We start from the raw sequence: 13,855 nt of genomic DNA on the forward strand, positions 1-13,855 counted from the left end.
AGCGGAGGCCGCGCCCAGCCAAGGTCTCCGCCCATCAAGCCCAGTCGGCTAGGTGAGCGGAGGCCACGCCCAACGAAGGTCTCCGCCCATCAGGCACAGTTGGCTAGGAGAGCGGAGGCCGCGCCCAGCGAAAGTCTCCGCTCATCAGGCCCAATCGGCTAGGTGAGTGGAGGCCATGCCCAGCGAAGGTCTCCGCCCATCAGGCCCAGTGGGCTAGGTGAGCGGAGGCCGCTACCAGAGAACCTTTGCTCAACAGAGTCCGCCCAGAGAGGAAGGCCCCGCCCAGCGAGCCCAGACCCGCCCAGAGAGCGTTTTTCCACGTACCAGGCTCAGGTCTCTCCGAGAGCCGAAGCCCCGCCCAGCAAGCCCAGCCGCTGCCCAAATTTGCGAGACTTCGGCTTCCCCCCTCACCCCGCCCTCTCTCCGGCCATCCACCAATCACAAGCGGAGGCTCGGCCTCTGTGCAGCACAGGCCAATCAAGGGCGCGTCCGCGGCGAGGGCGGGGTCGCGTCGGGCGCGCCGAGCGGGGGCGGAGGCCGGCGGGCGGCCCCGAGTGTTGTCGGCGGCGGCGGCGGCGGCGGCGAGGTCGGGAGGCTGATGCTGGCTGCGGTGCAGGCCCGACAGGCGGGGTAAGGTCGCAGTGGGCGCGCGGGCGTGGGGATGCAGGCCGCGGGTCGTCCTGAGCCTCGCAGCGTGGCGTGCAGCGGGCCCGGGTTGGCGGGCCCGCGGAGAAAGCCCACGCAGGACTCTGCGGCCTTCGCGAGGCGGTTTCGGTTGGAGAAGGCCAGTCCGCGAGCCTGCCACGGAAGGCGGAGGGCCAGGCCGGGGCGCCCAGCGTGAGCACTGCGCTGCCTGGGGGGCGGGCCCGGGTCGTCCAGCGTGGGCCGCGAGCTGACTACCCGCGGAGGAGGCAGCCCGGAAGCCCAACCAAGAGCCACAGGTGGAAGTTCAGAAGGGCAAATGTGCGGCCACTCTGCGTGCGCCTCTCTGATCGTTTCCTTTAGTTCTATCTTCAAGGTAGGAATTAGTGTTAGCTGTTAAAGTTTTTATTCCAGTAGGTCCAAAAATCGTCACAGACAGTGGGTGGCCTAATAAGGGAAGATCCTGGAAGTTGGAGGCTAGGATGTGCCCAGTACCTGACGGTTCGTGCCCTGAAATGGCAGTGAAAACAAAAATCATCGAAGGGAATAATCTCAATACATAGGATTGAGAAAGAAAAGAAAGAGTTCAGATCCAGGACTAACTTTTCAGAAGGAGATTTTTTTCTAAATTTACTTTGTATCTATGAGGTTTTTTGGCGGACCACTGTATAAATACTTGGTTACCAGGTTGTAGACAGGATGTGGTCTCAAAGGGATGTTGGAGGTGGGAAGGAATGGTGAAACTGTGCCTGTCGCCAAATACAGTTCTCGTGAGTTCCTGGACAACAAAAACATTTGTGTAGCACTTCATCATTCCTGTTAGTCGGCTCTAAGTCTTCAAGTGGACGTGGCCCAGCTACCCAGAGTATTTTAGGTTACGAGAAAAGATGCTCTGGAGTATTTGCAAAGCCAGTTGTACCCCGCCTTGTCTCTGCCCTTGCTTCCTGCGCGTAGTTGCTACGCAGCTGCTGCTCACGAGCTAGGTGCTGACTTTTCTGACTTGCCTCGCATGTGTGCAGCAGTGGGTTTGATCCCCAGCCCTGGTTTGGGAGTGTTAAGATTCCCAGGGAGCAGTAAGTGATTATTATTGTAAGGCAGCAGATTTGCCAATGCTATTTACAAAAAGTTGACTGAGACAGGAAGAATGCACATTAGAAGCCAGCCTGGGATTTATTTTTTTTTTATTTTTTGCGGAACCAGGGATTGAACTCAGGCCCTTGCGCTTGCCAGGGAAGCGCTTATTCCACTGAGCCATCTCCCCGGGCCAGCCTGGGAATTTAGCAAGACTCTCAAAATTCAAAAAGTAATCAGTGAAAAGGACTGAGGAGGTCGCTCAGTGCTCCACAGGTTCAGTCCTTTGTACTACTTTTAAAAATTTAAAAGGCAGCTGAAAGTGAATTAGGTAATAATTAAGCAGCACTGTCATGCTCAGACAAAAAGGATGTGCACCACATTGGCAAAGCCAAGCCTAATGCATGGATAATTCCATGCAAGCCCCATGAAATCCCTGGTCCAAGGCATTTGTTTTCCTCCTTGCTTTGAAAATGCCTCTGCTTTATTTTGTCGCTGCTTACTCTTTCAGGTCTTTCATGTTGTTCTGTCACCCACTACTAGCTTGTCAGCTTTCCCTTTTGCTCAGTTACCATGAGCTTGTTCACAGTAGTGTAAGGTGTAAAGACACACCCGGTAGTACAGTTGTGATTGTAGTCCTGTTCTCTGAGGTGGGGGTGTGTAGAGAGTCGTTTCACCGTAGTGTGTTTGTCAGTGCTGGGATTTGGCTTTACCTTGGCAATGGAAGTTGAGAAGTGGAGGACTCCACAGAACTTACTGTTAGGTTGGCGAGATAGCGCAGCAGACTGAGCGCCTGTTTAGGCATGCACAGGTACCAATGTTCGATCCCCAGCATCATACGCTGCACTGGCCCTGCCCCTGGGCACCCTGAGCCAGCCGCTGAGACCAGACGTGGTGCTGTATGCCTGTGATCCCAGTGCTGGGAAGGCTGAAAACGGGATCCCTACGAGTCCAAGATGTGTAGTGAGACACTGTACCAAATACGTTTTAAAAAAAAAAAACTTAGTATGGTCAAGTCCAGTGTGTTTGTGTTGGTGGTAACTTTGGTGTAGTATTTTTGGAGAGCAACTAGTAGTGTATGATAAGGATTTTGATTTTGAAGTCCCACTTTTGAAAATGATTTGATAAGCAAATGGTGTTATGTCCATAAGGTAAACAAGCTTTGAGACTAGCTCATTCCTGTTCTTCCCTCCAATCACAATTTAAACCATTGCGATCCATGAATATATGTTTTAAAATGTACTTTAATCTCAAAGATGTGTTACACAACAGCTAGGATATTGTCAAAATATGTGAGGATGTAAACAGGATTAGGAGGGAAGTGTGTTAATCATTGCCATTTTGAATTTCAAAAGCAGCCAGGCACACTCTGCGTAGCTGAGGCAGGAATGTTACAAGTTCAGGCCTAGTCAAGACTACTTAGGGACTTAATGAAGACACTGTCATGCTGTAAGACACAGTGGCAAATCTTGTTTCATCTCATCTTTCTGCGCCCCCACCCATTTTCATGATTGCTTTCTAGACTGTTTGGTCATATGTCATAGCCCAGTTGCAAACCTGCTTGAGTTTGGTTCCATCCAGGGGATTACCTGTTCCCTCATGGCCTAACTGCAGGCTGCCTCTCTTTAGCTGTCTTGGGACCCTGCCACACACTTACCCTTTACTCTATTGTGACCTTGTCCTCCTGGTTTCCTATACCTCTTGAGGTTCAGGCCCATTGGGTGTGGGAGACTGCTTCAGGACAGGGTAGCAATGGCCCCTTCCTCTTTCTTTCTGTTCTGTAAATGCAGTGGGTAGATGGCACTAGTTGCTTCCTCAGTTGTCTCACTTTCTGGTTAACTTCTCTGTGTATGCCCTGTGCATGCCATGGACTCAGGGTGGGGTTGAGACCACCTACAAGCTGAGTAACTGCGAACCTCTTTGGGCCTGAGTTGAGTTCTTGATCCGTAGGGTGGGCATGATGCCAACTGCACAAGGTGCTGTGAGTAGTAAATGAGACAGTGTAAGCAAAGGGCTTGACGTGGGCTTCTTGGCGGTGGTGGTCACGTGCGCTAGAACGTGCCGGAGGGCTTGACTGTAGTCTTCCTGGCGAGGCCTCCTCTATCCCTGTATCTCCAAGTTCCTTTCTGTCATACTCACTTTATTTTCTCCAGTTACCTGGCCACACTACTTGAGAGGTTATCCTCCATGTTTTAACCCACCATACCAGAAGGAATTTCTGTTTCTAAGTGTTTAGACTTGCTTAGTTCAAAATAGGTGCACTAATGTTGGAATGCATTCATTATGCTTTATTAGGAGGCCTAAAGAATATGCTGTACAGTTTGGGGGGAGGGACTCTAAGGAGAAGAATGTCTAGCCCTGTGGGGTGCTGATGATGCTCAGCTGTGTCCCAGAGCCCACAGGGTTGAGTCCAGCCACGCCCTACCCCAAGGGGGACAAAGGAATATACAGATAAAAATTTAATTTACAAAGTGATAGGTTTTTTTCAAGTGCACAGTGCAGCAGAGAAACAGGCAGAAGGAATAAGGGAAAGGAGCTTTATTTTCTTTGAGGACACAGAGAATTTGGGAAAGATATGAAGTTCTCTCAGTTGGTACAAAGGGTGGCTGAAGCTTTCATGGCCTTTTGCCACCGGCGGTGGAGTTTGAAGGGGTGTCTACCTATACCAGAGAGAGCTGGCGGGGGTCTTCCCTGAGGCGACAGGAAGGGTGGAAGGAAACTGCACCCTGGGCTAAGTTGGAGAAGAAGGGGGAGCTGGCCTTGCTATATTAGATGACCACCATGATGATTAAACAGCTCATACTAGGGCCAGAACCTGTCAGTAAACATTTACAAATAAGTACAGATTTGTAAAAATGATTAGCAGTGCAAATATAAGTTGAAAGAAGTAATACATTTATCAGTTACTTGTCATATTTCTGTAATTACCTGATATACTTCTGTAATACTTCTTAGCTATGCATTTTTTTTTTTTGACAGTTGACACATCTCATTTTATTCGGAGAGCAGATAATTCTCAAATACTAAATCCAATATAATCAGATGTTAGACATTCAAACATCATAGCCAATGATGCCACGCTTGCCTATGATCTCTCCGATATAAAACCACATCCACACTTCAGTGGCCACCAAACCATTCAGCACAGCTTCCTTTATTGTGAGCTGTTTGAAGCTACCAGTTTGAGCACTACGGACTATTTTTTTCAGGCTCTGAATAGCTGCAGGGATCTCAGCAGGGGTTGGAGGAACCAGCTCAACCTTGGCATGATGCCAAAATGTGGCCAATCGAGGCTTCGAGTAAGTCACAGCAGCAGTCACTAGCGCCAGGGCCTTCTCCGCGAGGTTTCGGACGAACTGGGCCATAGTTCTAGGGTGGAAGGGCTAGTGCACCTACAGCCGGCTGAATGTCACCCCCGGGAAGGCAGCTATGCATTTTTAATCACCTTTTCATATGACAGTGAGACAGTAGAACACATAGATTCCTCTTGTAGTTAGGCTTTGGAAGGGGAGCAACATAACACAAACACATAATTTGTAAGGTTTGTTTTTTAAATGGATTTGGTTGTTGCAGGGTCTCACTGTGCAGCTCAGACTCATGGTGATCCTGCTTTCAGCCTCCCCAGTGCTGGGATTCTAGGCGTGCACCACCACTCCCAGACTCTGGCTGCCTCAGCCCGCCCTAGGGGCGGGGCTGGCGCAGCATATGGTCCCAGGGGATTGAATTTTCAGGTCCCTGCATAAGATTATTTTATAATAGTTACCCAAAGAGTCAAATACAAAAGAATGCATGAAATATTTGCACACATTCAAGACCCAAAGAATCTAGCTGAGGGCCTAGATCCCACAACAGTGTCCTGATGAGGCTAGCTGAAAACCTAGAGCCCATGACAACACTCCATGAATCCACCTGTAGGCCTAGAGCCCACACAGATCTGTGCTGGGAAGTGATGGAAGCCACAAAGTCTGTGCAGCAGGCTGAGCCATCCACACTGGAGCCTGGAAGCAAGGCCCAGGGGGCCAGCGCACCCCTGAGAAGTACCACAGCCATCCTCAGCAGTAGTGAGGTCCTGAACTCCCCTGACGGTAGAGCAGCTAAGTTCATATCCACAAAGCCAGCATGACGAGGCTTTCCAGGACATCGATCAGTGCACCATCATACCCTCTGGAGCCAGGAAGCGATTCTCAGCCTAACAGCTAGAGCTCCCCCAACATGCACTGTAGCCACCCTTGGTTACAGCAAGGTGTCACACTCCTTGAGATGGTGGGAACAGCTGAGTTCGTGTCAGGAAAGCCAGCATGACACGCTTCTCCAGGAGAACCAGCAGCTCCCGCTTCTTCCTTCCAGTTTTCTCTTTTGCTGTTGACGACCATCTTCAGGTGGACCCTCTACACCCAGCACCCCACTCATTCAGTTCAGCTGGGCATTACAAGTTGACTACCAGTTGTCAATCCACCACAATTCCTTTATTATAGTCACTAGCTTTGTGTCATTGTTGTGTAACGTGATTTCACAGACAGACATGCTTACTGTTTCTAGTATTGCTCAGACTTGTGTCCCAAAACAACATTTTGTGTTTCATTTTTAGTTTTGCTCTTTCAGGTTTTTTTTATTAGTGCATGTTTGATCATGGTTTGCATGATTACATTCATTGTGGGGAGCTGGTACATGTGTATAACGTCATGGTTCTTTTTGCTTCCGCTTTCCTCTACATCATAGCCTCTTTCCCTTTAGTTCTGATTAATTCCAATTTGTACATTCCAGTTCTAGTATGTGTGCTTCCAAAATGGGCACAGTTCCATTCAGAAAAGAACACACATCACACATCTGAGGCTTTTTTTTTTTTTGGTACCAGAGATTGAACTCGGAACCTTGTGCTTGCCAGGCAGGCGCTTGTGTCGCTGTGCCGTCTCCCCATCCCTGGCGCGTTTATACCTGTAGTGCAGTGTGATGGACTTTCTCTCTTGGCCTGCGAGGACTTCTGTTCTGACTCCAGAGGACTGAACTCTACCTGCAGTATAACGTCTCTGGTGGTAAATTTCCCAAAACAAGCGATAGATTCCCTACATTTCCACCTGCTTCTCCACTGCTGGGCACTTCCATGCTGCACACACGCTGTCCACCCACTTGCGTTGCTGCAGGACCCAACCCTACCCCTGTGTCACAAAGCCCGGGGGTGGGAGGTCCTAGTAGATTTCAAGAGGCCTCACCTGGCGGAGATGGCTATGCTCTCTCAGTGTGTTGAGAAACAACTGCAGAGAACATAAACATGCTTCTGCCTCAGCGTCCCTCGGCCAGATCCCACAATGTTGCCAGTCTACCTGACACACGGGAGAGGGACAAGGCAAAGTGGCACGCAGTGCGAAGGCACAGTGGTCCTACTTCACTGCACTTAGCATGCTTTCTGGTAAATTTTACAGAAGCAGGTGACCATAGAGACACTGCTGAGGGCCTTTCTTTAACGTGGAAGGGTTCTGTATGAGAGGCGCAGGGACATGAACCACACTAGCTTTGGGCTCAAGCTTCACGGCAGGTGCAGTTTTCTGGCTGTCCACTTGATGCCAGATCACCAGGAAGGTGTGAATGAAGTAAAGGCAGGGACTGCAGCTTGCAGTAGCTGTGGGGTTGATGTGTAGGAAGAGAGAAAGGGTTTTAGAAATTGTTTAAATTATGAGGCCTTAGTAGGTCTTTTATCCCTTTGTGATTACAATTCTACTTTTTTCAATAGTAGTTAATAAAAGGAATATTTGGGGAAAAGCCTAATATCTGAATATGAAATCAGTCCCCAGAAATGTTATATTTTTTTAATCAAACTTTTAGAAAGAATAGCAGATACAAAAAGAGAACAAGTTGTTTGGTTCCCCTGGAAAGTGAGCGGTGGCATGACCTGGATAGCTGTATTCAGACCTTGAAACCAGCAGTGCGGGCAACTTCAGGAGGTCTTATTTCAAAGGTAAGCTACACATTACTCAGGACAGTTTGAAAAGTATAAAAAAATTGGAAAGAAGAAAGTAAAAATCCTCTTCTCCATCCCGGAGCCAGTCACTGTAATGTGTGGACATGGAGCTTGGTCTAGGAGAGGATGAGGCGCGCTCTACCCTGTGCCTTCCCTCACCACATGTCCCTCCTGCACGCGTGCAGAGAGGGGCCCTGGTGCATCTACCAGGGAGAGAGCAACAGTCCAGAGTCGGGAGCACCACTGCCACCAGCTGCTAGTGTTCTGTGTCCCCTCCAGCATTGCTTGGCCTGGCCTCAGGCTGTCCAGGCCTAGAGGTAGACCCCAGGTATGAGCTGAGAGAGCTGCAGGGAAGCTTCTAGTTTAGGCTTTAGAAAAGAGTGCGACCAAGCCACCATTTTTTCTCGCCTCTTCTCCCATTCCAGTCATTCCTATGGAGTTGTTTTTCTAAACATTCTTGCCCACTGTAACTCCAGCCTAGGCAATATGCGTGGCAGTATGTGTGGCAGAACAGGGTAACAAACCTGTTTCTGGCTGAGGGTCTGAAAAAGGAACCCTAGGAGACTGCAAAGTATAGCAGGACGGTTAAGAGCGAGGAGCGCTTGGGTAAGCAGTCTCTTACAGTTGACAGGCTTTGGAGCTTGCAACACTAAGCTGTGCTTGTGCAGGTCTGACCCTGAGCAGCTTGTTAAAGGCTGAGAACCCAGCTAAGGCTTGGGCCAGCCAGCTGCCCCTGGGTAAGAGGGGCACACAGAGGCTGTGACTGTGGAATACCGTAAAGGTGACCCTGACCACATCCTGCAGAAGGCTGGTCAGGGTTTATGGCCTGACCATGTCAGTGCCTGCTCCGCAGAAATACCATTATACTCCATAGAACTTAAGCAGGACCCACATTGACCAGCAGCATAATATGAGAGACAGGCTGAACCTCGTATCATACAAGTTGGATTGAGCTGACAGACTGACTGTGTTCACCAAGAGTGGCCTCTTTGATGTTACCTCTAGTGTTTATCCTGGGCTGTTATGCTACATGGCATTTACCACTTGACAGATGTAACTCGCCAGCTAACCTTGAAATTGTGAGGCTGGTCTGGATTATCCAGGTAGATTCATATAATTATATGAGTCCCTTAGAAGCAACGATCTGTCTACAGCTGGTAGCAGACAAGAATGAAAGAGGCACTGGAAACATGAAAAAATTTCAAAGCACTGCTCCTGGCTTGGAAGACAGAGCGAGCTTTGAGCCATGGAATGCAGATGGCCCAGAGAAGCTGAAGAGTGACTAACATCCAGCAGCCAGTAAGTAGAAACTTCAGTCTGGTTCCTACAGAACCCATGAGCCTCAAAGTGCCTGTACCCATAGAGAGTCCAGGTAAGACCTGAGGACAGTTGATGCCTTGACTTAAACTGGGACTATGACTCTGAGTAGAGAACTGTAGTAAACCCACTGCACCCCAGCTTCCGACCCACCAAACGAGAATATAAAGGGCTGTTACTTTGCCAAGTGTGCTGGACCACACCTAGTAGTCCTAGCTAATTGAGAGGCTGAGGTGGGAGAATCACAAGTTTGAAGGCCAACTTGGGCTGTCTAGCATGACCCTGTGTGGGTGGGTGGGTGGATGGATGGATGGATGGATGGGTGGGTGGGTGGGTGGGTGGGTGGATGAGTGAATCAGCCTTCCCTGGTTTCAACATATAGTATTGATAAGGGGAGTGGTTTAAGCTAAGTTTCTGGAAACTTACTAAGACTATAATAAAAAATTTAAGGTACACCTTTAAAAGCAGCTATTAGGCTATTCCAGGTATTTTTGAAATAGGTGCAAACAGATGGTTGGCAAAAACAGGAGATGTCAAGAATCAAGAGGGAGGGCCAGGGAGATGGCTCAGTGGAATAAGTATTTCTCTGGCAAGGGCAAGGGTCTGAGTTCAATCCCTAGTTCTGCCAAAAAAAAAAAAAAGAACCAAGAGGGAATTTCAGTGGAAAATACAGTAACTAAAGTACAATGGAAATGACAAAGGATTGAGCTTATAGTGAATGGGTATACAATGTTTAAATCAAAAGGTTTGATTTTTTTTTTTTTTTATCTTGAGGAATTTGCATTATAGACTTTTTGTATTTTAGGGAAGGGTTTACAGGGTGTTCAAGGTCTCACTACTAGATCCAACTTGACTTGCAGTGATCCGCCTGTTTACAGCCTCCCAAGAGCTGGGATTACAGATGGGTACCACCACACCCAGTCTCAATTGCCATCTCAGCATGCCTCAGGGGCAGGGCCATGGCCCAGGGATCAGATGCTTTAACCAGCTGAGCTATTTGGCCAGCCCCTTGAATTATAGACTGTTGAGCTGGAGCCAGGATGCTGGATGCTCACCTTTCCATAGTTAGGGTCTGTGGCTTTGTTCTCAGGACTGGTTTTCCATGCAGAATGTGAACTGGACCAGCATTCACCAAGTAGGAGCCTTCATCTCTGACCTGGCTGAAGGGTTCCGTTAGTGATTGATCACATCAAATTGTTGCTAGTTTTTTTGTTTGTTTGTTTTTTAATTTACAGAAAATTCCAAACATTCTTAAAGCTGTAAGAATGTACCAAAACCTATGCATCAAGCTTTGATCAGCGTATGGGTTGTCTTTTGTTCCCCCCTTATTCCTGCTAGTCACCCTCAACTCATTGGATTATTTTAAAGTAACTGCTAGATATTCTCTTTCCTGTAATTAACTGCTTAGGTGAATGTCTCTAAGGAATAAGGTCTTTTTTTTTTTCATATTCCTGTATTACCATTGAGACAGCTAAATAATAACAATAATATTACCTAATATCTAAATATCAGTGTTTCAATGGTAGTTAATAATCAGATTTTACACATTGTTCCATAGATACTTGATTTCGGGATTCAGAGAAGGGCTACCTAACGTATGGCAGATAATCTCTTAATAGTTTGTATTCCTTCACCTGTCTCCTTCCCATTTATTCAGAAAACAGGTCATTGTCTATATCTATCTGTTTTTCTCTTTTAGGGGGGTGCAGGGTCTCCCTACACAGCTCAGATTCCTATCTGATCTCCTATCTCAGCCTCCCCAGTGCTGCTATTACAGGCATGTGCTGCCACTCCTGGTTTGGGGGCAGCACTGTGTGCCCGGGATTCTGGGGCTGGCCCAGGATACAGTACCAGGGATCAAAGTAGGACCTTGCACTTGCCCGACAGGTGCTTAGACCACTGAGCTATCTCCCCAGCCTGGTCATTTGTCTATAAAATGTGCCAGTCTGTATTTCGTGGGAGAGCAAGAGAAGTATGTCTCTTGTCCCTGCACCTTGGGCTCTCCTATCCTGGGGCAGACAGGTGAGCCAGGGGATACCCTCCTTGTGTCTCAGCCTCAGTCCTGGAGCCCTGCAGAGTCCAATGGGTGCATACATCCAGTCTGTGGGGACACTAGAGCCCTGGCAAAGTGGGAGATGAGATGCCAGGGAGACGGCTCTGCTAGAAGAACTTAACACTTGAGCCTTTGCTTGACATGATGATCTCTGCCTCGTGCTCCTGCTTCAGGGTTCGCAGAACCTGCTGGAAGGGCACCTGGTGCAGCCCCTGGAGCTCTGCTAGCCAGTGGATTTCCTTGTTTCCTGGGTTCCTATTCAGGCACCAGTTGCTGAATAGTGTACAGCTCTCAAAGCTTCCAGGGTGAAAACAGACGGTGAGAGGATTGAAAAAAAAAATGACAGCCAGAAAACTGAGGCCCAATGGAGCCCTCTCTCCTGATGGGAGAAGGAAGGAAGGAAGGAAGGAAGGAAGGAAGGAAGGAAGGAAGGAAGGAAGGAGAAGAGAAGGGGGAGCCAAAGGAGGGTAAGAGAAGGAGGAGCAGGAGGGGGAAAGGGAGGGAGAGGAGATCTTGCGATAAAACTTTTATCTCTTAAGATATGCTTTACTGGTAATCTGTAATGACATTACTGGGGTTTTTGTTTTTGTTTTACTTCTGGTAGGGGAGTTGGATCCAGAGGCTTGAGTGTACGAGGCCATCACTCTGACTGAGCCACATCCCAATGCTCTTATTTTGAAAAAGAGTCAAACTAAATTGACCACTTAGGCCTCAAACTTGTGATCCTCCTGCCTCAGTCTCCCACGTAATTGGGATTACAGGTGTGCACTGCCATACCTGGCAAGTTAGTGAATTTTAAAGTCACTACAAGTAATTTCTTTGTAAATTCACTATTGTCTTAATACACAGAACCATATATTTCATTTTCTCTGGGTTTTTAAGACTTTTTCCTTATTTGCTGATTAATTTTGCTTTCTACTTAACTATTAACCCGTTCAGGATGGCCATAATTCATGTTTTTTTCCTGGTGTCTCTGAAGTACGGCGTGGTACATGCGTGACTGCCCCATGGAGTGGCTTTATTTTTTTTTTTTTAATTTTATTTTTTATTTGTGTGTGTGTGTGTGTGTGTGTGTGTGGCCAGCTCAGCCCACCAGGGGGCGGGGCTGGCTGGCATGTGGTGCTGGGAATTGAACCGTGGTCCCTTTGCTTTGCTAAGCTTGTTCTAAGTAGGTGCTTTAGACCACTGAGCCATCTCACCAGCCCCTGGAGTGGCTTTAGATGGTCAGTCAGGCATGTATCACTGGCGGTTCAAGCAGGTGAGGCTCGGTTAAACACGGTGTTTTGGAATTTTTCCCAACATTCTCTACTCCTTTTCTTTCCTCCCTCATGGGTAGGTAACCCTTTTCATTAGTTTTTGGTTTATCCTTCAGTGTTATTTCATGAATACAACTAAGTACATATGTTTGTATTCCTCCTCTTCTGCGTTAACATACCCTGAACCTGGTCTTACACATTTTTTTCTTCACTTTCACAAAGTAATGTGCAACTCTCTTCCTGCTTCTCGTGGTTAAAATGTTGGTGCCTATATGCAGTATTGGGATTCAGCCACTTCTCTGGGTTCGTTCTAGCCCTTAAAATTTATTTTTCAGGCTAGACATGTACACACATGTGGTCCTAGCACTGGAGAGGTTGGGGCAGTAGAATCACAAGTTTGAGCCCAGTGTGGACTACATAGTGAGACCTTATCTCAAAAAAATTTTTTTCAGTTTCTAGAACTTCGTTTCACATAAACTCTGAATGCCTGGTAGAAGGTCTGAAGTATACTCTTAAGAGAAATAAATACATCTGTTTGGTATTTGGGCAATTTTTTTAAAAAGCAAGTAAAAGTAAAATTACAAGGTTGGCAAATACTAGTTATGCCCAAAATAATCTCCTTCAAAATATAGTCTGTACTATGGTGTTGAATTTGTCTAAAAGCAGTCTTCCCTTTCCTTAGCTGCTATTGCATGTTTTAAGGTAGTAAGGCTGCAATAACAAAAGTTTATAAGGTTTCATCTTTTTTTGGGGGGGGGAGCCAGGGATCAAACTCAGGACCTTGTGCTTGCCAGGCAGGTGCTCAAGCCTTCTGAGCTCTATCCCTGACTCATTTCTTTCTTTTGAGACAAGGTCTTGCTTTGTAGTTCAGGCTTGGCTTGAACTACGTAGCCCAGGCTGGCCTCGAATCCTGAGTGCTCATCCTGCCTCAGCCTCCTAAATGCTGTGATTACAGGCCTATGCTACCATGCCTGGTATAATTTTGGACTCCTAAATACTATAAATTAGAGGAGAGAATAGGTGTGGCAAGAATTGTGGGGCTGTAACTATGGAGAGCCTAAGCAGTGAGGCTGAACACAAGCTACTGTTTGGGGACCACACACCTGGACACAGAGGATGGCACATTACAGAGTTTGAAGAGTATTACAAAAACAGATAGAGATCTACTAGGATTCTTCATCTTACTGTGTTTACTCAGCAGTGTAAGAGTTTCTTTTTTTCTTTTTTAACGAATCATTATAATAAATCTTCAATTTATTTGAAGCAATTCAGTTTCAAAAACTTTAAGTTACAGCAGTCACAGAAAAAACAGACTAGTCACAAACAAAGAATGATCAGGAGTACGGCATTTTTAAAATTTGTTTTTAACATGGCTTTATTCAAAACACAGTTGCACAAAAGTATTAACTTCAAAGTTTTTAGGGAGAGGTTCTTGAGGAATTTAACACATTATATACATACTGCCATACAAAGAGCATTAAAATAGGACCCAAAACTTCTACAAAATATAAAACCCACCCTTACTTATTTGCATGAAAATACCACCCACAAAGCTACATT

General features: G+C 47.1%; 1 protein-coding gene and 1 pseudogene across 5 annotated transcripts in view; one reads left to right on the forward strand and one right to left on the reverse strand.

The window, feature by feature from the left end:
* Window positions 1–547: 547 nt before the first annotated feature.
* Window positions 548–13,855, forward strand: part of Farp2 (FERM, ARH/RhoGEF and pleckstrin domain protein 2) — a 130,373-nt gene continuing 117,065 nt past the window's right edge. For all 5 annotated transcript variants that reach the window (XM_023722125.1, XM_023722122.1, XM_023722124.1 and 2 more), the window contains exon 1: window positions 548–630. The gene's annotated coding sequence lies outside the window, so the exon portion shown is untranslated. The remainder of the gene's footprint in view (window positions 631–13,855) is intronic.
* Window positions 4,687–5,125, reverse strand: LOC101586813 (annotated as a pseudogene).

Source organism: Octodon degus, unplaced genomic scaffold (assembly GCF_000260255.1).
Source record: "Octodon degus isolate 3935 unplaced genomic scaffold, OctDeg1.0 scaffold00089, whole genome shotgun sequence".
Taxonomy (NCBI): Eukaryota; Metazoa; Chordata; class Mammalia; order Rodentia; family Octodontidae; genus Octodon; species Octodon degus.